Source organism: Hyla sarda, chromosome 1, assembly GCF_029499605.1.
Source record: "Hyla sarda isolate aHylSar1 chromosome 1, aHylSar1.hap1, whole genome shotgun sequence".
In the NCBI taxonomy this organism is placed as follows: domain Eukaryota; kingdom Metazoa; phylum Chordata; class Amphibia; order Anura; family Hylidae; genus Hyla; species Hyla sarda.
In genome coordinates, this window is record NC_079189.1 from 359,721,290 (window position 1) to 359,744,799 (window position 23,510).

At 42.9% G+C, this 23,510-nt stretch overlaps 1 protein-coding gene across 6 annotated transcripts in view; it reads left to right on the top strand.

The window, feature by feature from the left end:
* Positions 1-23,510, top strand: part of RFX3 (regulatory factor X3) — a 245,319-nt gene that overhangs the window by 36,044 nt on the left and 185,765 nt on the right. The window contains exon 2 of one of the 6 annotated variants that reach the window (XM_056522508.1): positions 14,730-14,799. The exons of the other annotated variants lie outside the window; for them this stretch is intronic. The gene's annotated coding sequence lies outside the window, so the exon portion shown is untranslated. The remainder of the gene's footprint in view (positions 1-14,729; positions 14,800-23,510) is intronic. 6 annotated transcript variants of the gene reach the window in all.

Sequence of the window (23,510 nt, forward strand, 5' to 3'; positions counted from 1 at the left end):
ATATGACCATGGAATTTGGTCTTTTGAGAAACATGAAATTAAACAATCTATAAATATTTTAAGGACAAATAATACTGGGAGAAGTAGTTTGGAAAACTGTGTTTTTGTTGCGCTGAAAAGAAACATGAAGGCGGTGAAGACACACTCCTTCCTTTCTGTTCTCTTTGAGATAAACATTGTTGCCGGAGGTCTTATTTTGAGGATTAATCCCAACATTCTCATCTGACTGGAGACAGACCTCACGACTCCCAGTGGTTGCTTTTGAAATATCTACCCGAAAAAAAGTCTCCACTTGTTGTTCGACCGGGTTTATAATCCTATTCTTGGATTCTTTTTCTGCATATGATACATTTACTGGTTTATTTAATAATGGTAAATGTAACAATCTTGTCTATTACATGCAAATGGCGGGTTTTATATTTATGTATTGTAAAAAAAAAAATCCCCACAATTTTTTTTATTTTTTTTTACAATACATGAAGCGGTTGTTCCCCCAGTAAATATTCTATTTATTATAGAAGTCAATTAAAAAAAATACCACTACAGTATTTGCCCCTTTTCATTCATTAAAAAAAGGTAAGGAATTATAATTTACTTACATTGTATGGCACCACGTGGTATACAGCAATGTGCACATCTACCTAATGATATGAGTGGTGGCTACCCACAGCCACAGTTCACTGCAAAGCAGACAGTAGTGAAGGCTGACCCCCTGTGCAGTAGTGAAGGCTGACCCCCTGTGCAGTAGTGAAGGCTGACCCCCTGTGCAGTAGTGAAGGCTGACCCCCTGTGCAGTAGTGAAGGCTGACCCCTGTGCAATAGTGAAGGCTGACCCCCCTGTGCAGTAGTGAAGGCTGACCCCCTGTGCAGTAGTGAAGGCTGACCCCCTGTGCAGTAGTGAAGGCTGACCCCCTGTGCAGTAGTGAAGGCTGACCCCCTGTGCAGTAGTGAAGGCTGACCCCCTGTGCAGTAGTGAAGGCTGACCCCCTGTGCAGTAGTGAAGGCTGACCCCCTGTGCAGTAGTGAAGGCTGACCCCCTGTGCAGTAGTGAAGGCTGACCCCTGTGCAGTAGTGAAAGCTGACCCCTGTGCAGTAGTGAAGGCTGACCCCCTGTGCAGTAGTGAAGGCTGACCCCCTGTGCAGTAGTGAAGGCTGACCCCCTGTGCAGTAGTGAAGGCTGACCCCCTGTGCAGTAGTGAAGGCTGACCCCCTGTGCAGTAGTGAAGGCTGACCCCCTGTGCAGTAGTGAAGGCTGACCCCCTGTGCAGTAGTGAAGGCTGACCCCCTGTGCAGTAGTGAAGGCTGACCCCCTGTGCAGTAGTGAAGGCTGACCCCCTGTGCAGTAGTGAAGGCTGACCCCCTGTGCAGTAGTGAAGGCTGGCCCCTGTGCAGTAGTGAAGGCTGGCCCCTGTGCAGTAGTGAAGGCTGGCCCCTGTGCAGTAGTGAAGGCTGGCCCCTGTGCAGTAGTGAAGGCTGGCCCCTGTGCAGTAGTGAAGGCTGACCCCCTGTGCAGTAGTGAAGGCTGACCCCTGTGCAGTAGTGAAGGCTGACCCCTGTGCAGTAGTGAAGGCTGACCCCTGTGCAGTAGTGAAGGCTGACCCCTGTGCAGTAGTGAAGGCTGACCCCTGTGCAGTAGTGAAGGCTGACCCCTGTGCAGTAGTGAAGGCTGACCCCTGTGCAGTAGTGAAGGCTGACCCCTGTGCAGTAGTGAAGGCTGACCCCTGTGCAGTAGTGAAGGCTGACCCCTGTGCAGTAGTGAAGGCTGACCCCTGTGCAGTAGTGAAGGCTGACCCCTGTGCAGTAGTGAAGGCTGACCCCTGTGCAGTAGTGAAGGCTGACCCCTGTGCAGTAGTGAAGGCTGACCCCTGTGCAGTAGTGAAGGCTGACCCCTGTGCAGTAGTGAAGGCTGACCCCTGTGCAATACTGAAGGCTGACCCCCTGTGCAGTAGTGAAGGCTGACCCCCTGTGCAGTAGTGAAGGCTGACCCCCTGTGCAGTAGTGAAGGCTGACCCCCTGTGCAGTAGTGAAGGCCGACCCCTGTGCAGTAGCACAGCAACATACAGCAAAGCTGAGAAGGCTGCTTCTGAGGATTGACTTGTGAGCGTGCATGTACTATTTTATACAGAGCAACTAATTGGGATTCTATTTATGGCAGACAGAAGTGGAAGGAGACTGATTGGAACACTTAGGCCCGATTCACACTTGAGAAGCTTCGGACAGAAGATTTCTGTTTTCAAGTGTGAACCCAGCTTCTGAGCACGCCTATTGCTGAATCAGTCGGCGCTAGCACCGCACAGACATTGTGTCCCCCTAGTAATGTATGCACAGCAGAAATCGGCCAGAACATTGAACAAGTTTGATGTTCTAACAGAATTTTTCTAGTGGCTTTGCCGGGCGGAAAGTCCATCTCGAAAACTCTGCAGTGGGCACTGTGCAACGGAATCCTATTTTCAGCAATGTTAGTCTGTTGCATGGACTTTCCAAGCAGAATTTCAAAACAGAATTCCGCTCAGAAATTCCGTAGTGTGAACCTAGCCTTACTTCAGACTATATTCATGGCTGCCAGTGGGGAAAGGAGACTGACTGGAGAATTTACTAGGGGATATATTAATGGCCACCAGAATGGGAAAGTAGAATGACTAGGGAATTCATTGGGGGGGGGGGGGGACGACGACTATATTTATGGCTTTCAGAGCTAATAAGCAACATACTGGAGAACTTATTAGAGACTATCTATGGCAGATAGATTAGAAAGGAGACTGGTGGTGATGTTGAGCAGGGAAAGTGCAAGACTTACATAGAGTACATGCAAGTGCTTTAAGGTGTTTGCAAAAAAACAAACAAAAGAGAAGTGGGTCAGGTGACAGTATTCTGCAGTTGTCTAGAAATGGCACCAATCAGCAGTGGTGCTGGGACGGGCACAAGACGAAGAACATATCTTTTTGGGTGGAAACGGTGCAATGTGGACCAGCCTGCATATATATATATATTTATATATATATATATATATATATATATATATATATATATATATTCGCTGATACCTGAATAAAACTCTACTGAAATGTTAGAGAGAGAGCCCACAGATCAGCCACCTTTTACTTACCCCGGTATTTTGAAAGCTAATATTTGTATGTACTGTATGTTCTCTCACCCCAGAGGAACCAAGTCCTCTAAATTTACTATGGGGGTGGGTGTTCTCGTGGCCCCCTAGTGTTTGTAATTTGCACTAGGCATGATATATTGCACTTTTGTTGTTTCCAGGTGTCTTTTGTTTTCTCTCTGCACTTGCACTCTATTTTTATGAGAATCACATAAGGACATATGCAATATATTTGTTTAATATTACATTTTCTGCCAGCTATACATGTGGTGTGCAGCTCGCGTGCTTAAAGGACGTGTCCGGTGCTCACTTTTCTTATTGTATCCATTCCGCGCTGCAAAAAAAAAGAAAATAAGCTTTCTCTTGCCTGCCTAGGCTCCCCCGGTGCTCCGGTACAGGCGTTCGGTTCCCGGGCTGTATTCTTCTTCTTGCTTCCTGTTAGCCCGGCACGTCACACGGAGCTTCAGCCTATCATTGGCCGAGGCGGGACATCGCTGCGGCCGGTGATAGGTTGAAGCTCCGTGTGACATGCCGGGCTAACAGGAAGCAAGAAGAATACAGCCCGGGGACCAAACACCTGTACTGAAGCATCGGGGGAGCCTAGGCAGGTAAGAGAAAATTTGTTTTCTTTTATTTTTCAGCCCGGAACGGATAAAATAAGAGAAGTGAGCACCGGACATGTCCTTTAATAGTGTCGACTGTCCACCTGGTTGCCCGAGCACGCTTCCTAATAATCAGTTGCTGATTATTGTAGTCCTCCATACAACGTTTTGGATATTTTAGAATGGATTTTTGTTTTGAATAAAGAACTGTTTTTAAGATAGATATTCTGTTTTTGGCTATTTCTGACTTTTATATGTAAGGACTTGATTTATATGTATTGGTTATCTTGTCATCCTCATTACTTTCTTTTTTGGGTTGACGTTTTGAAGACATTGAAACCAATTACCAGTTTTCCATAGAGTTATGGTCTCAAGATACAATGGATTTAAAGTGGTACTCAGCGTTTTCCGAACGTTGGAGCTGGCATCGGGAGCTTGTGATGTCACAGCCCTGCCCCCTCATTATGTCACTCCCTGCACCCTCAATGTAAGTCTATGGGAGGGGTTGAGATGGCTGTCACACCCCCTCCCACAGACTTGCATTGAGGGGGTGGGGCGTGATGTCATAAGGGGCGGGGCTATGATATTACGAGCTCCCGGCACCAACTCCAGCGTCCGGAACAGTTTGTTCCAAACGCTGAGCAGCGGAGAACCACTTTAACTTACAATGGTTGTCCTAGCACCAATTCATATTGTAACTTGAGGGAATGTTATATTCTGTTGCATTAATCATGCTAGGGGGTACACATATACCCTTTTACAATAGCAGTTTCACACTGTGGTATCAATGGTTTTTACTAACCCTAGAATACTAAAAGCTGATGACTGTAGAGTCTGTCAGAAATAAAATAACCTTAACCCTAATACCTTCCCCTGCTAACTATGTCTTGGAGTCCTTTATGTCTGAGTCTTCAGCCCTTCACCTCTATGCTTATTGCTCCTCCCTGGCGGCTTGTGGTTAATCGACAAGCACTTCACACAACCCTCACACTGTCAGGATGGCCCCCGATGTATGTATTAAATGAAGGCCTGTGAAGAATACCTTAGAGAGGCATCTGTCACACATAAGCTATTATATCACACCAAGATGAACTATTGTTGTATAAATTGCACACCAATAAATCTAAAGATTATTATACATAAATCCTTTATTACATTTCAGTCATATACAAGGTACAAAAGGCAAAGGGCATTAAAAGCATTTAAAATTGCTCATCAAGAGCAAGACACAACATGGGAGAGGGGCCATGAACCCCCTCCCCACAGTCCCCGTCCTCTAGTAAATGAATATATTTGTGCACACTCCAAGACAGTGGCAAATATCACCTATTATCATCAATTGGGTATATTATAATATGAAGAGATGACTGAAGTAATGTCAACATACACACCATATGGATAAAAAACAAATTATAGCATCACCCATAGAAACCCATACATGAGAAACAGAAAATGCACAAAAATAGCAAACCACAGACGGAGGAACAGCAAAGTGGATGAGATGTAGGACAGGGTCACAAGGGACCTTTCTTTATTACATAAACTATTATGACAATCATTTAACATATGTTTTTTATTGTACAGGATCTGTTGTATGGAATAGCATAGTCTACCTAGTACTGGGCGGTATATCGGTTCATACCGAATATGATGTGTTTTTTCTGTACGATATGAATTTTTCCCTATACCGCAATACCGACCACTAACTTTTAACTATCCTTCCCATTATTACCAATTATGCTAGTTTTACATTTACTTGCTATACCGCTCTGCCGTGGATAGTCTTCTTTTCATCATTATATGGTCCCCCAAGGTTTAGGGTTTCCTCTCAGGTCCTGATGACGTTCGTCTCACAATCCTTTGCGGCTTGAGGCGGCAGCTGGTATCGGGGGCTTGGCTATTTCTCGTATTTCCTTTCAAGCCAGCCCCCATGATGACGTTTGCGGTCCATCTGTATGACCTAACATGCTGGCGTTCCCTGCGTGATTGCCGATATCACGGGATGCCAGGACTTCAGGATGTACAAAAACCTACATAAATAAGGCCACTAACTAATCACCAGTACCATAGAAAATAAAACATAAACTCGAGCAGAGATATGAATACCGTAATTAAATAACCTACAGAAGATCTATACCCTATAATCAAAAAATATAAAGTAAATGTGTCTACACAAGTGGTATCAAAAAATTTGACTTTATTAAATAATTCAATTCATATAGACAACAAGAAAACCCCCCATAAAAACATATACCCCTTAGACATAATTAAAAATGACAGTGGGGCAACACTGAGTAAATATTAAATATAGATAGATACAAATATAGATAAGCTCAATATCGGTGCAAAACTAGTATCAGCTGGTCATAGTAAATGCATGGATGATGGTGTGTTTGACTATACACCTTCTCAAGGGTATAAAACTAATATATATCAATATAATAGGAAAGAAGGTGTGCAGTAATATTACAAAGATAGTCCATCTGTGGCCAGCATATCACCATTCACACAGTATGCCTAATTAGACACAGAGCGCTGCACATAGGCAGCATAGTGATGCGGTACATAGTATCAGGAGACTTATTCCAGTGTTCCCCCACTTCACACTCCAATGCTTTTTGCCCCACTTCGTCCGGGAGTGATGAGGAGGGGGACATCTGGAGCTATTTATATGGGAGGCAGCAGGGTCCTTACCAATAAGATGAAGAAGCGATGGCGCCAAATGAGGTGGCGCTTGAGATGCCATCCACGAGATCCGTACGCTCGACGGAACCCCGTCATCCTCTAATATAATCAGGACCTGAAAGGAAACGCTAGACCTCCCAGGTCTAGCATTTCCTTTCCGGTCCTGATGACGTTCGTCTCACAATCCTTTGCGGCTCAAGGTGGCAGCTGGTATCGGGGCTCGGCTATTTATATAATGATATATATATATATATATATATATATATATATATATATATATATAATGACCATATAATGATGAAAAAGAAGACGATCCACGGCAAAGTGGTATAGCAAGTAAATGTAAAATTTGCGTAAATCTTCATAATGGAAAGGATAGTTCAAAGTTAGTTAAGCCCGGAATACCCCTTTAAGACTTGGATATACTTCTGCTAGCAGAACAACCCTTTAAAAATCAAGAGGGCATGTAACTGGTTTCTTTGCAACTGGTACTTACAAAATAGGGAAAGTGATATCTATATATTGTGGGTAAATTGAATGCACAAAGTAGGTCCTATTTACACTGTTTGCAGTATATCTCAGGAGGATTTCATAGTGTATACCTTTTAAAGTGTGGTACAGTGGACCAATAAGTTACAATATTAATTGGTTCCAGGATGACCATTATATGTTGAAACCATTGTATGTTGAGACCAGAACTCTATGGAAACCTGGTAATTGGTTCTGAAGCCCCAAAATAAAAATTGGAAAATTTGAGGATTAAAGAAAAATAAGTAGAAACGAATACAGAGAGCAAATCCATACATATAAAAGTAAGATAGATCTGCTATGTAGAGGAGCTTCTTCAGAGTCCTGTACAGTACACACCCAGTGTCCTGAAACAGTTAAATTGTACCTCACCTGGTGTCCAAAGAAGCAGCTTACCCCGACACAGTTAAATAGTACCTCCCTGTTCTGTAAGGAAGCGCTACCAGTCAAATGCCCATTCTGATTGGTTAGATCTTCCATCTATTGACACGTTTTAAAGTTACAATGGCCTAGAAAAAAACATTGTATGTTTTTACTTGGTGACTACATGAAATAGTCTAGACACTTGTACAGTGTGAATACTCCTTATTGGTGGCTTTTATGAGTCTTCTTGTTCTTTACCATGGCAAATAATTAATAGTTAATGATTATGTCAGTCAAGAAATGTATGAGTATTTTATATTCTATTGCATTCCAACTATGTATTCTCTATTGTCATGGGAGTCACTAAATCAACAATAAAATATTTCTTAAAGGGAATCTTTCAGCAATCATTTAGCACCAAGAGGAGAGATCAGGGAAGCACACAGAGATCTGTCCACTTGCCATGAAGGGTCAGGCGGGTCAATCGGAGTGCCTGGTCACTGCAAGACTTTTTTTTGGATAGGCAACCTGCATGGCTGAAACTATATGATGCAGTTTTGAAGGCTTAAACCTGTTGACAGATGGGTTTGCCTCTTTCATGATTTATTACTTTCTGTAGGGTATATTTACTTTAGCATTTTATAGTCTAAAATGAATAGGGACAATCACCTCCTTTACATCGGACCGTCATTATAAATGTCATTATAAAATGTAGATTTGTTTGTAAAGACAATGCATTGATTTAGCGTCGTGTCGGACCCTCCTTTCCACATAATGAATCTCCTAGCGTCAGTCTATACCTTGCACGTCTTAATTATTTGCCGCACTCCGCTAATGAGACAATGTGAGAATCCTCCTGACCTGGCGTTCAGCACCTTGTGTTTTCTTTCTAAAAGGAGAGCGAATCATTATTTTCTTGGTTCACGAGCAGATGTGTTTATTTAATTCATTTAGCATTGGCATGTTCTATACAATGTCCTGGTGTGGTGGAGCTGTGAACTCTCATTTATTGTTCTATTCCCCTACGAGCATCGCTTTTATCATCCTCATCCCCATGGTCTCTGTGGATAGCTGTAACGGTAGTAAACACAAGACATCAATGATGAAACACCACGCATCTGTTGCAGTTATTTGCGATGGTGTTCTTGATTTTATGACAAATTCTTGAATTGACGTTCAGCTGTCTTATTCTTTGGCATTCCTCCATAGATGATTAACGTCTTTAAAGATGGTATTGGCTTGTAGTACGTGACGGGGTGGGCAGCTCCTGTCTGCCATTATGCTGACAGAGTGGATTTTGTAATATTTCCTTGGCTCCTGAGGATAGTATATAAGCAGTGGGCACACACTCGTTATGTTTGTTACATAGTATAATGAAGAAAAAGCATAGTGTTGGCTATAATATTAACCGTTCGCATCCTCTCCTCATGTCGTGTAAGGGTTTCATTTATAAGGTATCGTCTTTGTAGTTTCATTTTGGGTATGAAGCAGTTAAGGCATGAGGAGTCTAGATCCCGGAGAGGCAGGCTACATAGAAAAGGAGTTGATGCCATCAGCACTTATGTAGACACTTGAAAGAGTCTTTGAGCTAAAAGACATCTGTACCTAGCTGATGATTATTCACATTATTACATCTTCACTATTGTCTATATAAGGGTTTAGCTGAGGTGACAAGTTAACTGGAGCAGCTTCCAGTTTACAAAGGGAACTTGTCAGCAGAATCACACTGCCTGAACTGCGGGCAGCATGAAACCGCGACAGGCACTCTCATTACTGTTTGCGTATATAGAGAGACCTTTCATTCAAGCCGTTGCAGGCGGGGAGAAGCCGGAGGGAAGCCGACCCTGTGGACTCTTTTTGCTGTTCACAGCACTTTTTAAACCTACTGTATGTTTTCTCTGAAACACCACAGTATTTTTAGATCATATAAAAATTCTATGTAATACGGGAGCCTGTCAGTATTTCATGCCGCCCGTGGTTCTGGCAGTAGGATCTCCTGAAAGGTTTCCTCTAACTTTATTTTTGCAGGTATAATGTGCTATAATACTATACAATAGTTGTTGGTAATTCAAAAGTCCATATAAGCACATTTACCCTCTGCAGTAAACCTATTGTAGTGTCCAGGATTTCTGTGAGATTAAAGGGATACTCCGCTGCTCAGCGTTTGGAACGAACTGTTTTAAACACTGGAACTGGGCCCGGGAGCTCTTGACGTCATAGCCCTGCTCTCTCATGAAGTCACGTCCCGCCCCCTCAATGCAAGTCTATGGGAGGGGGCGTGACAGCCGTCACGCCCCCTCCCATAGACTTGCATTGAGGGGGCAGGGTGTGACCTAATGAGGGGGTGGGGCTATGACGTCACAAGCTCCCGTCGCCAGCTCCAGCGTTCGGAACAGTTTGTTCCAAACGCTGAGCAGCGGAGTATCCCTTTAAAGCTGCCCATACACAGTAAGGTCAGCCAAGCCTGGTCATTTCTGGGGGGTTGGCATGACATGTGTTTGGGGGCAGCCAGATAGAAGAATGGGTAATCAAAGATTCCTGACACTTTGTGCCAAACCTGAAAATAAGACAGAGGTTTTCGACATAAAAAACTGATCATCTAGGTCAAGCCTAAATATTCATGCATAGGCAAGAAAAGATCTTGCCCAATTTCTTTAGCTCAGGCTGTATGAACACGTTGAGCAGTGAGCTTTATATGCATCGGCAAACATTTTTTTTATTAATCTGTAGGAAAAAAACAGCAGACTATGTATTCCTATGCAGGTGTCTACACGGAAAAAGTATAATATACAGTATTCTTTGTTAAAAAAATTGCAATTACTAATGTATGTAATGTATATGTCAGGTAACACCCCCTATGGATACTTTCAGTCTGCATCAGAATTGTAGTATGGACATGGCCTTAGAAACCCTATTTAATCTTTCTAAGTTATATTATAGCTTTGAGATATTTTTGTTCTTTCTCATGTTATTATTAGTGTATAGCTTTACTGTTTTTAATGGTTTTTCTGTATTTATATATGTACTGTTAAATAGAATTTTACACTTATTTAGTTCATACTGGAAACAGCAAATAGCTGCTAAACACATTCAGGAGAAGCTATGAAATGATTAACATTTACATATCAAATGATCCTAGATGTCACCACGGCTAGCACATATTGCATGAACAGAATTCCCTAACACGTCAAACACCATATTCGATAGGTTGCTGAGCAGAGGGATGTAACAAATCCTTTTTTTACTTGAATGAGACATTGGAGCGGTACCTGCGTCCTGCATCGTGAGAACCAAGCCTTAAAACAGACCTGTCAGCAGGTGTGTAAATAAGCCCACAGCTATATAGGGCTAGGCATTATAATTCTGGGCCTCTCCATCGGTGAGATATAAGACCTTTTATTAAAATACATATATCGAATGCCCAAGTACCATGAGGGTGTTCCCCAACACAGCAAGACTCCTGGCAAATCAAACACATTTCCTCATGGGCTGGACTTACCTGGTCTTTTGCTGTGCTAGTGGACACACCCTCAACACTTGAGCTGTATTTACATATGGCTTATCTCACTGTTCTATGGAAATAAAATAAGATATGCCCAGATTCACAATGATTAGCCCTATCTAGCCATAGGCATATTTACACCTCTGTTTTCTGACTGTCAGGTCTGCTTTAAACGGACTATTCACACAATCTAGGCTCGTCTATCAGAAGAATTTAAGATAGTTTATTTGTGCAAATAATTTTAAAAAATCTGGCATATTTGCAATAAGAAACCATCCTCAAAGTCTATAAAAGATTTGCATTCTTACCCCCTGAAAATGCCCAGTTTCCAGTGTTCTTTAATGTTTGATGTTAGGTTTAGTCTTTCTCTAATAACAGAGACAATAAAATGGACTGCAGAAAGTGGGATAAATACTTGTCGCAGGCTGCTCCTGTCTGTTCGTACAGCCATTGCCTCAGCTCCAAGCTCCAGGACCTCTCCAGCTCTTCTTCAGCTCTAGATTCCTCTTGATTTGTTTTATGCCTACCATAATTTCTATAAAAGCTGGAAAATCACATATACTCTTGTGTGGGCTATAAGTTATAGAAAGTTAGGGCAGGAAGTACACCATAGAGCAGTGCTAGCAGAGTGGGTCACACCCATTGGAAAACTGAAAAAGAGGGGAACTAAACTGAGGGAACCAGCTGAAAAAGTAATAGGGAGAGCACAAGTCTATGTCTCTAAGGCAGTATTTCCCAAACAGGCTACCTACAGCGGTTTAAAAAAACTACAACTCCTGGCATGATGATGGCCGTCACGCCCCCTCCCATAGACAAGCATTGAGGGGGCGGACTCGTGATGTCACGATACTCCGGCCCTGTGGTCATCACGCTACACACTCGGAGCCTTCAGCGCTGCGGAAAGCTCACAAAAGTGGGTGCGCAATGACAGATTGTGGGAGTCCCTCAGTGGCGGGACCCCCACGATCATACATCTTATCCCCAATCCTTTGGATAGGGGATAAGATGTATTAGGGCCGGAGTACCCCTTTAAGCTTCAACAACAACAACTTTTCCCACACCAATAATTTTTAAAGATTCCTAACACCCCTTTACAAGCAATCACTCAAAGCACCCAGAGAGCACTGCTGGCACACACTACCATCAGAGGTCACTACCACCCCTGGCCATCTGTGGTGTCTAGGTGCCGCACAGGCTGATACCAGCTTCTTGAGGTATGAAATCAGATTTTGTTCGGAGGATGCAGTAAATAGCATTAGTTTCTGAAGCCCTTAAAATGCAAGTTGTGCCTATCAAATGTCCAGATAAAATCCACAAACCACCATTCCTAGCTATTCATAACATTCGTAACCAAAACCAATATGGCAGATATGCACATATGACGTGGATTATGGTAACCAGGTGGGCTTGACTTTTATTTAAGGAGCCTTGTTACCCACTGTTCTGTCATGACAATAATGAGGCGATAATTTCACAATTGCAGTATTTTGCTGTTGTTTTCATCCCAGCATTTTATATAACTTTGTATTACTACCTTCTACAAGATTGCCGTTTTTTTCCCCACCAGCCATCTGTTTTTTTTTTTTAAGCCTAATCAGTAGGGCCTTTCCCGAAAGTAAGTAACATCACATCTGTGCATTGTGTTAGGATTCCCTCTGAAATTCACACATCTAAGGTTCTCATGAGAAAGAGGCCGTCTGTAGTGTTCTGATTGACTGCCAGAATTTACAATTCACATGTATATTACGATATAATCTGCAGCAAGTATGTGCATGTGTCTATACACTTGGGATTTTTTGATTTGAAGAATGTCTGATCAATTGGGTCTGGCTGCTGGGACTCAGATCATGAAAATGGGGTCCTGTGTCCCCATGGCTGAATGCAGTGGCAGTCAGATATGTGCGCTACAACTCTATTCCTCTCTATGGGAATGACAAATGCCTGTGTGTGGAAAAACCCTTTAAGTGCAAAGTTAAACTCTTATGTGCAGATTTTCAGGGCTAAGACAATAGAGTTGTCCAAGAATTATTTTTGTATTTATTTTTGTATTTTTTAGAAAGGACCCTTTGTGCCAGAAAAATGTTAAGGGAACCTGACAGCAGGGTCACTCGCACGAACCTGATTATACAGGTATATAGTGAGGGTGACCCTGTTTCTAGTGCTTCTTATGGGTCAAAATTGGTTCAGGAGATAATCCATCTTAATGCTAGGATGATATTTTTCGTACCTGCACTGGAAGCAGGTGCAGCTTTATGTACAAAGCTTTCTCCCGCTCACTCTCCCTTCACAAACCTGCTGAGGAAAAGGGATGAATCTGGAGGGGGCGGAGTTATGACCAAACGGGGCTGTGTTATCACAGGAGTGGGTGGGAGAAAGCGTTACACATACAGTAGCAGCAGCCTCCTCCATTGCAGATAAAAAGAAAATATCATACTACGGTAGCCAAAAGATGATTATCTCCTATGTACAGTTATGTATGAGGTGACCCTGTTTCAAAGGTCAGAATAGGTGACCCTTTAGTCAGTTTCCCTAAAATAAAAAATAATGCATATTCACCTGGGCAGCTTTAGACATGGATTATTAGCCTCAGGGCAACCAATCTCTTACTAACTGCTGGTCTCCCTCTTAGGGCTAGCACACCTACAGCTCACACTGACCCTACAATGGCTTCTAATTTCTCTCCGTCTTTTTACCATCTCGCTGTCTCGCACCAGCTGCTCCCCGGCCTTGCAGCACAGCCCTCAGACTCTCTCTCCACTTTTCAGATCCCCACTCACGGTTGATCTACTTTGCAGGTTGTTATTTTTTGCTTTTAAGGCCCCTTTCACACTAGAAAATTACTCAGTTCTAAAGATCCGTTGGAAGTTCCGTCTGAAAATAGGCAGTAAAACGGCAGTTACAAAATTCTATACGGCCGTTAGAAAAATCCCATAGACTATAAGGGGATTTTCTAATAGCCGTTTTAACCCGTTATTACCCGTTATTAATAACGGCCGTTATTTTCTGACGGGCGAATGAACAGGAGAAATAGTGCATGCACTAATCATCCCGTTACTATTGCCTGTCACAAAATAACGGCCGTTATTAATAACGGTCAATAACGGGTTAAAACGGCTATTAGAAAAATCCCATAGACTATATTGGGATTTTCTAACGGCCGTATAGGATTTTATAACTGCCGTTTTACTGCCTATTTTCAGACGGAACTTCCAACAGATCTTTAAAACGCAGTAATTTTGTAGTGTGAAAGAAGTCTAACAGTGAGGTTCAATAAATGAAAACCACCAAATATAGATGTATAAACACATTCATGCATATGAGGGAAAAAATAGTGAAAATTTACTATGACAAGGGAGAAAATGGGAAACTCAGTACATGAGACCTTATATGTGCAGGAAAGGAAACAAACTATTTTACTTTATGAAATAATATGAGGGTAAGATAATTAGAAAGAGATATGGGGCAGAGGATAATGCATTCTTGGCAAGGTTTCTCCAGTCACACGGTCATAGACAGGATTGCTGCATCTGCATAGAAGGCTCCAAGCAAACATAAAAGCAACAAGTGTAGAGCCTGCATCTTCAAGGCATGTATTAATCCCAATGATGACTGGATCTCAAAGGTGACTAAGATGATTTAAAAAGGTATTCCAGCGTGACTGCTATCAGCATGCCAGATTTTTTTTATTTGTTGCTGGGCCTGAGGTTAAAAATAAATTAATAACTAAATACCGGTAATTTTAGGAATACTTGGCTATCCTGATCCCCCTTAGCTCCTATTTTGACTCCTTCTGGTCCCCTCTTCCTTGTCTCTTCTTCTTTCCGTTTAAGGTGTTCCTGCTTTCAGGACCTTCCTGATCAGCCAGTCACTGGCCAAGATGGAAAGCTGCTGTGGCCAGTGATTGGCTAAGCAGACAGGTCCTACTTTCTAACCTCTTGTCTCAAAGGCAGGGAGAAGAGACAAGACAGCAGGGGACCAGAAAGAGCCAAAATGGGAGCTGTATGGGATCAGGGTAGGTAAGTATGACTTGTTTTCTTTTTTACACCAGGCCCAGCAACACTTAACATTTCTTTCTTAGGGTACGGTCCCACGTACCACCTATGCAGCGTATTTCACGCTCCGCAAAATCTGATGCTGCAGCGGAATACGCTGCATGATCCCCGATCACCATACACACAGGGCTATCCGGCAGCAGCCCTACATGTGCAGTGAGTTTTGGAGGCGAGGACGTGCATCACAGGCACGCTGGTGTATGGTCCCATATTCAAAACTCAATGCACACAGGGCTGCCTCCTGAAAGCACTGTCTGTATGGTGATCGGGGATTACACAGCATATTTCCCACTGCAGCAGCAGATTTTGTGCAGCCATAAATATGCTGCGTAAGTGGAAATGGGACGGTACCCTTATATTGAAATACTCTTTTAAATCATTATACTCTTGTTGCTTTTATGCATGCTTGGAGCCCAGCAATATATATATATATATATATATATATATATATATATACACACACATACACTAGATTACCCTTTCAAGCATTTTCCTACCCCACATACATTGCAGGTTAATATAGTATCAGAGATGTGTTGTTTCTTGGCATTATTACTTTTAAGCTGCAAATATGATCAGTTTTTTCTTCGTAAAACATGTATTCCTTAGACTGAACTGACATCTGCTCAGACACAAATTGCAAATTCTACATTATGCTACGGGACTCTGTGTACTTGTAGTGTTTTTTAAAATAAAAAAACAGAGCCTCTGTTGACTTCTTTTATTATGTATACACATATATTTGTATATTTTCCACGTTACAAAATAGCATAACATAAAAACATAAAAAAGATAATTACTTTTGCAATGATTTTTTTTGCTTTAATTTTACATTTTTATACAAGTATGAACTATCAGTGTGTATTACACATTGAACACTGCTTCACTTGCCAGGGGCAGACTAGAGTATTTGCACGAGTATGGCCAACATAGACTGCACTTTCAGCAATAAAAATTGCCAAATGTAGGCTATAGACCTATTGCTTTTAGTGTTTTCTCCCAACCGTAAAATCTTAATGTGTGTGTTTAAGAATAGTTAGGAATCTCTTTCATTGGTAAAGATGGAATTTCTTCTGTGTTAACAATACTGGTATTTCCTGGTAGCTTTCGTTTAGCCAACTAATACTGTTTTTTAACCATCTAGGGGTTGTTTAACCAATAAGATGTTGTGGCTAACAGCGAGTGTGGCAGCTAAGTTGTCTGACAGAGGGAGATGCCTCCCGTTATTTCTGTTTGCCTTTTAAATTGCCTATTCCTCCAGGTCTGCCATTTTAGTACTTTACTTAGGCACTGCCAGAGACAGGGCTTGATAGGATAAGACTGAGGGACACAGTACACTGCAATACAGAAGAATTGTATGGCAAAGTTAAATAAAGTGATAAGTGTCTGATCGTGGGGGATCCAACTGCTGGGACCCACGGCAATCTCCTACCATGGCTGGCTGTATGGCCAGACAACGGGCCCTGAAGAGACCTGTATCTTCTGGATCTCGCCCTAAGGTTCTGGTAGAGTGAAGGCCGAGGTGCAAAAGTGTCCTGGGACTGGTGACCCCAGGGTGCCGGAACTCACTTGGGAGTAGCGATCCCACTTGACTGATGGCAGGTAGAACTCTTCTGAGCACTCACCTCTAGTGTTTCGGCCTTCTGGCTGTTGATCTGCAGAGAAAGTTTTAGAGATCCAGCCGGATGTCCGGGCAGTATCACACTGTGCACATCCACTCATTTATTAGGGAACGACCGATTATCGGTTTGGCCGATATTATCGGCCGATAATCACGATTTTGGACATTATCGGTACCGGCAATTATCTTGCCGATAAGCCGATAATGCCCCCCCCACACCACCCCCACTGCACCGCGACCCCCCCCACCCGCCGCAATGCGTCGCACCCCCCACTGCACCGCCCCGGCCCCATTGCCTCCCCCATCCCCGGTTTTATTATTACCTGTTCCCGGGGCCCACGCTACTTCTGGATCCAGCTGCGTCCTGCGTTACGCTGTGCGCAATGACGAGTGACGTGACGTCAGTGTGCACAGTGACAGCTCAGGAGGACGCCACCGGAGCCAGATGTAGAGTGGACCCCGGGGCCCAGGTAATTATAAAACCGGGGATGGGGGAGGCAATGGGGCCGAGGCGGTGGGGGGTGCGGAGCGGTGCGGCAGTGGCGGTGATAGGACTCAGGACCCCCGGACAGGCAGGGGATAGTAGCGGGTGGCGGCGGCGGTCTATGGCACCGCAAAAGCCACTTCAGTGCATTGATTTAAAGCGCCCGCTTTAAATCAATGATCTACTACGGTGTCGCGGGGGGAAAAATAGCCGATAACTTATACCGGAATATCGGTATAAGTTATCGGCTATCGGCCCTAACCTCTACCGATTATCGGTATCAACCCTAAAAAAACGATATCGGTCGATCCCTATTGTTTATTTTATATGTTTTGTCACTGTGCTCACGTTTGTGTTCTTTTTCTAGGGGAGGTGTGTGTGGCCATTAGGTTGCTCACCTCCCTGCCATGCCCGTGGCATTCCTGCTTCGGCAGGAATGCTGAACTGGTTTTACTGGTTCCTCGGTAGCAACTTCCTGGCGAACAATGCCTCATTGTTCGCCAGGAACACTTTTCGATCCCTGAGTAGCTTCGGCAAAAGGGGGCATTGTACCTGGTAGGGATCGACCGATATCAATTTTTTAGATCCGATACAGATAATCTGTCACCTTTCAGGCCGATAGCCAAGGTAATTGCCGATACTGATAATGTCCAAAATCGCGATTATCGGTCGATATATCGGCCAAACCGATAATCGGTCGATCCCTAGTACCTGGAACCTTGAAGGTGCCTTTTGGCCCGGAGGTGAAGGGTTTGGTTTGTTGGGGTGGGGGGGGGGGCCTCTCTCCTGTTGGAGAAAGGCATGCGATGGACCGCATCCTCGTGCACCTTTTTTTTTTTGTGTGAACACTTGCACTTGGGTGATTTAAGAGCACATACCTCGGCTTTCAATAAAAAAATTCAAATAATCAGTTACTTTTCGATGCAGAACCCCTATAAGGGCATATTAGATAGGCAGACCCAGGCCAAAAGAAGCCCAAATCTAGCAGATCTGGGCTTGTTTAGGAACTTTTATATGGTAAACGTGTGGGGAAACAATTTCTGGACATTCATATGGGGGAGATGTGGGCAACTAACAATGATTATTAGGCCTGCTTGAAAGAAGCATTTGCTCATTTATCAGCCGATCGCCGGATATATTACGATGGGATATATTGTCTTGTTTGGCTGATATTGTCCCCGTATAACAGGGCCTTAACACAGAAAACATCAAATCTGTCAAACCTGAATTTTGTTGTGTGCAGTTTTTGATTTTGACCTACTTGGGCGATCTGCTTTGGTTACGGTATACAAAAGGTTTGTGAAATGTCCATATACTTCCACTCTTGTCATTCTGCTGACAGTAATGTTCAGTCACTAATGCAATTTGTTATATGGGCTATGCCGGCTGACACATGAGGGAAGTAGGGAGCCTACCCAATACTGTGAAGATCAGGAGCTATCTCTACACAATGAGTGAACCTCCTAATGTGCACAGCTCCCTACAGAAATATAAATACAGAGAAGGATAATAATGGGATATGTATACAGCTTTTCCCCTTTTGTAGCAGATTTCTCGTTCCGGTAATTTAAGAATGACAATAATAATCCCCAAACTGCTGCCACACCGGCAAAGTCCTGAATAACTATGCCCATTGCTTTGTGCTCTATATTACTGTCTGTCCAGGATCACAGCTTATACAACATGACAAATAAGAAGTTTGCAGTGCTTGTGTGCTTACACAGGCGTAACGTAATGCTTCTTTTTCAGGCACTATTTCAGCAGTATTTATTTTTCTTCTTTATTTTAAATAAAAACATTTTAGAAACCAACCTCCTTTTCCAATTGCTAATAAGAATGGAGTTTTGTGTTATGTTAAACAACTGTGGATTTTACTTATACAGTGGTCCCTCAAGTTACAATATTAATTGTTTCCGGGACGACCATTGTATGTTGAAACCATTGTATGTTGAGACCATAACTCTATGGAAACCTGGTCATTGGTTCTAAAGGCACCAAAATGTCATCCAAAAATAGGAAAAAGTGAGGATTAAAGAAAAATAAGTAGATAACTAATATAGATAAAGCAAATCCTTATATATAAAAGTAGGAAATATCTGCTCACAGCTGTAATCACTGTCTATGTCCGTGTTTTCCAAGCAGGGAGCCTCCAGCTGTTGCAAAACTACAACTCCCAGCATGCCCGGACAGCCAAAGGCTGTCCGGGCATGCTGGGAGTTGTAGTTTTGCAACAGCTGGGGGAACCCTGCTTGGGAAACACTGGTCTATGTTGAGGACAGGAGCTTCTTCTGGGGTCCTGTACAGTACACAGTGTCCTAAAAAAGTTATAGAGTCGCCCTCACCTGATGTCCAAAGGAGCAGCTAACCCTGGTACAGGTAAAGTGTACAGAACATGTAATACCTCTCTGTACTGTAGGGGGCGCTACCAGACACCAGTCAGTGCATACACTTCAGTAATACAGGAGTTTTACCAGTGAATGCCCATTTTGATTAGTTGGTTCTTCCAGCCATTGACACGTCTTGCAGATCTGGATTGTCTGTACATTATATGTTGAGTCTGGTTTCAACTTACGATGGTCCAGAAAAGACCATTGTATGTTGAAACTATTGTATGTTGAGGCCATTGTAAGTTGAGGGATCACTGTACAATAATTACGAACTGGATATCGGCTGTTATAAAATTTGCTAGTATGGCAGCTCACACTGAAAGACCATTCTACGTACTATAAAACATTATTCGCTTTTTTATTGTGTAATAGTTAAATTGTGTTTGTTTTTTTTTTTATATTTTATTTGTTTTTTTGCTCAACACATTCATTGGCCTATTAGTAGAACCACCTGAAAATATAGCTTAGTGCGTAGTTAAAGGGAACCTGCTGGTAAATTCATGCTATCCTGACTATGAGGCGACTGATAAACTGACAGGTTCCCCCAGTTCTTATTTTAAAGCACTGCAGTGTTTCCAAGTGAAACTACACTGAGGTTAGAGGCACTAAATGTGTTGGCGCTTCCCTCTTATATTATCTCTGCAGAATTATCTCTGTTTTCTTATTTTTGGATAACCCCTATCCAGGAATAAGAAACCAGAGATAATTGTGCACCACACATGTTCGCAGGTTGTGGGTGGTATTACAACTTGGCTTCATTTATTTCAATGGAACTGAGCTTTAAGACCACACAACCTGAGGACAGGGGTAGTACTGTTTTTTTTGAAGAATTAAACTCTGTTTTTCTAAGCCTGGATAACCTCTTTAAAGGGGTATTCCGCTGGAAAACTTTTTATTTTTTATTTTAAATCAACTGGTACCAGAAAGCTAAACAGATTTGTAAATTACTTCTATTAAAAAATCTTAATCCTTCCAGTACTTATTAGCTGCTGAATACTACAGAGGAAATTCTTTTCTGTTTGGAACACAGAGCTCTCTGCTGACAATATGAGCACAGTGCTCTCTGCTGACATCTCTGTCCATTTTAAGAACTGTCCAGAGTAGGAGAAAATCCTCATAGAAAACACATGCTGCTCTGGACAGTTCCTAAAATGGACAGAGATGTCAGCAGAGAGCACTGTGGTCATGATGTCAGCAGAGAGCTCTGTGTTCCAAAAAGAAAAGAATGTCCTCTGTAGTATTCAGCAGCTAATAAGTACTGGAAGGATTAAGATTTTTAATAGAAGTAATTTACAAATGTGTTTTAACTTTCTGGCACCAAAAAGTTTTCCACCGGAGTACCCCTTTAATTCTCTTTTAGCATCTTAGGCTGTCGGTGCACCTTTGTCTATGCCAGCTATGAACTAGAGTAGATTTCAGCTATAATATATGCCAGTTTATTACATGTAAATATTGATAAATGTACATATAACTAACAAAAAGTCATACATTTTTGTGCAAACTAGGTAAAAAATTTTACTTTTGTATGCCAGGGAGCAACTTGTCAATCAAAGTCTCCAGTGTAGCTTTGAATATACATCCGCTTTTTTGTGTAAAAATTATTCATGTTAAAGAACAAATTTTCGTTGGGATTAGGGAATTGAGACCCTAAACAAAAGGCTGCCATTGGCCTCTAGTATGCTATTCCAGTGTGTGGCTATTATAGTACAGGGGTGTGGAAATAAAAACTACTTGTCCAATCTACTTGTTCCTCATGAAGTTCCACTTGTCCTGGTACATAAAATAATTTCAACCAAAATAGTCTGTAAATAAGGTTTAAATTAATAGAAATAGGCAGACCAGTATGTCACCCCATTAGGTGGATAGGGCACCTGATAAGTAAGTCCGCCCCATTAAATAGGTAGTCCCCCCCCCTTCCGGTAGGTATGTCCCTTTTATCAGGTAGGTACATCCCCTCATCACAAAGGCAGGCACGAAGGGCTCCCCAAGTATGTAAATAGAGCCCCAGATATATATGTCCCCCAGTTGGTAAAAAGGTAGGGCTCCCATCTAAACAATTATACTCCCCAAGTCAGAGCTTTCCAGACAGAGCCCCAGATAGAAATGACCCCTATTAGGTAGAGCTCCCCCAGTAGGTAGACAGGCCCCAGATAGAAATTACCCCTATTAGGTAGAGCTCCCCCAGTAGGTAGACAGGCCCCAGATAGAAATGACCCCCATCAGATAGGCAGGTAGGGCTCCCATTTAAACAATTATACTCCCTAAGTCAGAGCTTTCCAAACTTTTCATGGTGATGCCCTTACATAGTTTGGTGACACACTCCTTGCTATACTGCCAATTGCATGCATCACGTTGCGCGTCGACAATGTACAATGTCGTACCAGTATCAGCATTAGAAAAGCTGCTACCATCCTGTGCCAGTTCACCCCCCCCTTATTACACCCTGTGCCATTATATTCCCCTTTCTCTGATGCTCCCTGTACCATTATATTTCAACTCCCCTCCCTCCTGTGCCATTATATTTCAGCCCCCCCGTGCCATTATATTTAACCCCCCCGTTCCATTATATTTCAGACCCCCCCGTTCCATTATATTTCAGCCCCCCGTTCCATTATATTTCAGACCCCCCCGTTCCATTATATTTCAGACCCCCCCCGTTCCATTATATTTCAGCCCCCCGTTCCATTATACTTCAGCCCCCCGTTCCATTATATTTCAGACCCCCGTTCCATTATATTTCAGACCCCCCTGTTCCATTATATTTCAGCCTCCCTGTGCCATTATATTACACCCTCCCCTCCTCTCCTTTGCCACATCATTCACTGATTCATCAAACCCCCTCCACCTGCTTTTACCTGTCCTCCGTCCCCATGTGCGCTCCAGCAGGCTCAGGGGGTTGGCGGTTATGTTACTGGACAGCATCCTCAGTCCTGACGGAGGTGTGCGTGATGAGTGACGTCATGGCACGCGCGTACACTGGGATGCCGACATCCTGAGTGGCTGGATATAGGCTGCAGCATTCAGCTGCAGTCTCTAGGAGTTTGGTGACGAGGCGAGAATTATTTGAATACCTCAGGCATTTAGTCCTTTTTGCCCAAAGCAGGGCTAAATGCCTGAAGAATTCACCTGCCCGGCGCCCAGAACTGCATGTCCCAGGCGTCGGGCGATACAATTTCCACATCCCTGTAGTATATGGCCCAGCATTGGTCTGAAAGGTACCACAGCTCCCTTTGTAAAGCAAATCAGTTTGGGCTTCTTGGCCCTTCAATATGCTCTCCGAACTTGTCTGTGTGAGATTTGTGTGCTTCACTTTAGTTGCCCTTGGGTCTTTGTCTGACATGAGCGTAAAAAAAAATCATGCTGCTGGTAAATGTGTTTCCCTGCCTGACAGAATGGCGCCTGAGCAGGGCTAATGAACTGAACATTGATTTCTCTTTGACATGGCTGAGCCACTGTTGTGTTGGTTAGGGAAAGGCATTCACCTGTGACCACTTTGTGTCCGCTGTTAGTTCTGCAGGCACATGGACAGCTAAATTATCCCTGCTTATGCTTTTATTTGGTTTACATGGAAATATTTTTAGCCAGATCTAGAAAATGTGCAGGATGAACACTTGATTTCTATATGTACTCAGTATGGGGTTTAGGAAGCAAGTGTTCTGCAAAAGACTTGACTGAAATATGTACAAAGGAAAGCGTACCTACCATTTCAAGTTATTTTTCAGGATAAGCTGCCCTGTGTGTGTACTTAAGGAGCAGCACTATTTCTGGCCATAATATAACTTTTATATATGGTATTCGTCACCAGATTTCTACTCTGCAGGCTTCATCTCCAATTGCAGTTCTTCCAGAGCTGGTGGGTGGAGCTCCCCATTTCAAAGACTTATATTGCTTGTCTTCCAGACACAGGACAAAACTGAGCTGATTTTCAGACTCAAATGCAGTTTCACAGGAGAGAGTGGAGAGGGAATATATATAGATAACAGGAGAAAGAAGCATTTTTGTCTAATAAGATGTATTGCAAAGTTTTTTATATTCACTTGTACTATTGATCTATGCAATTAATCTGTATCGCTATTTACTACTTTAGTAATAGTATATGAATATAGCAGAGTTGAGCCGTCACTGAAGTGCTTCCTTCACGTCACAGGATAACCTGCTCAGTTATAGACTGTATCACTATCAG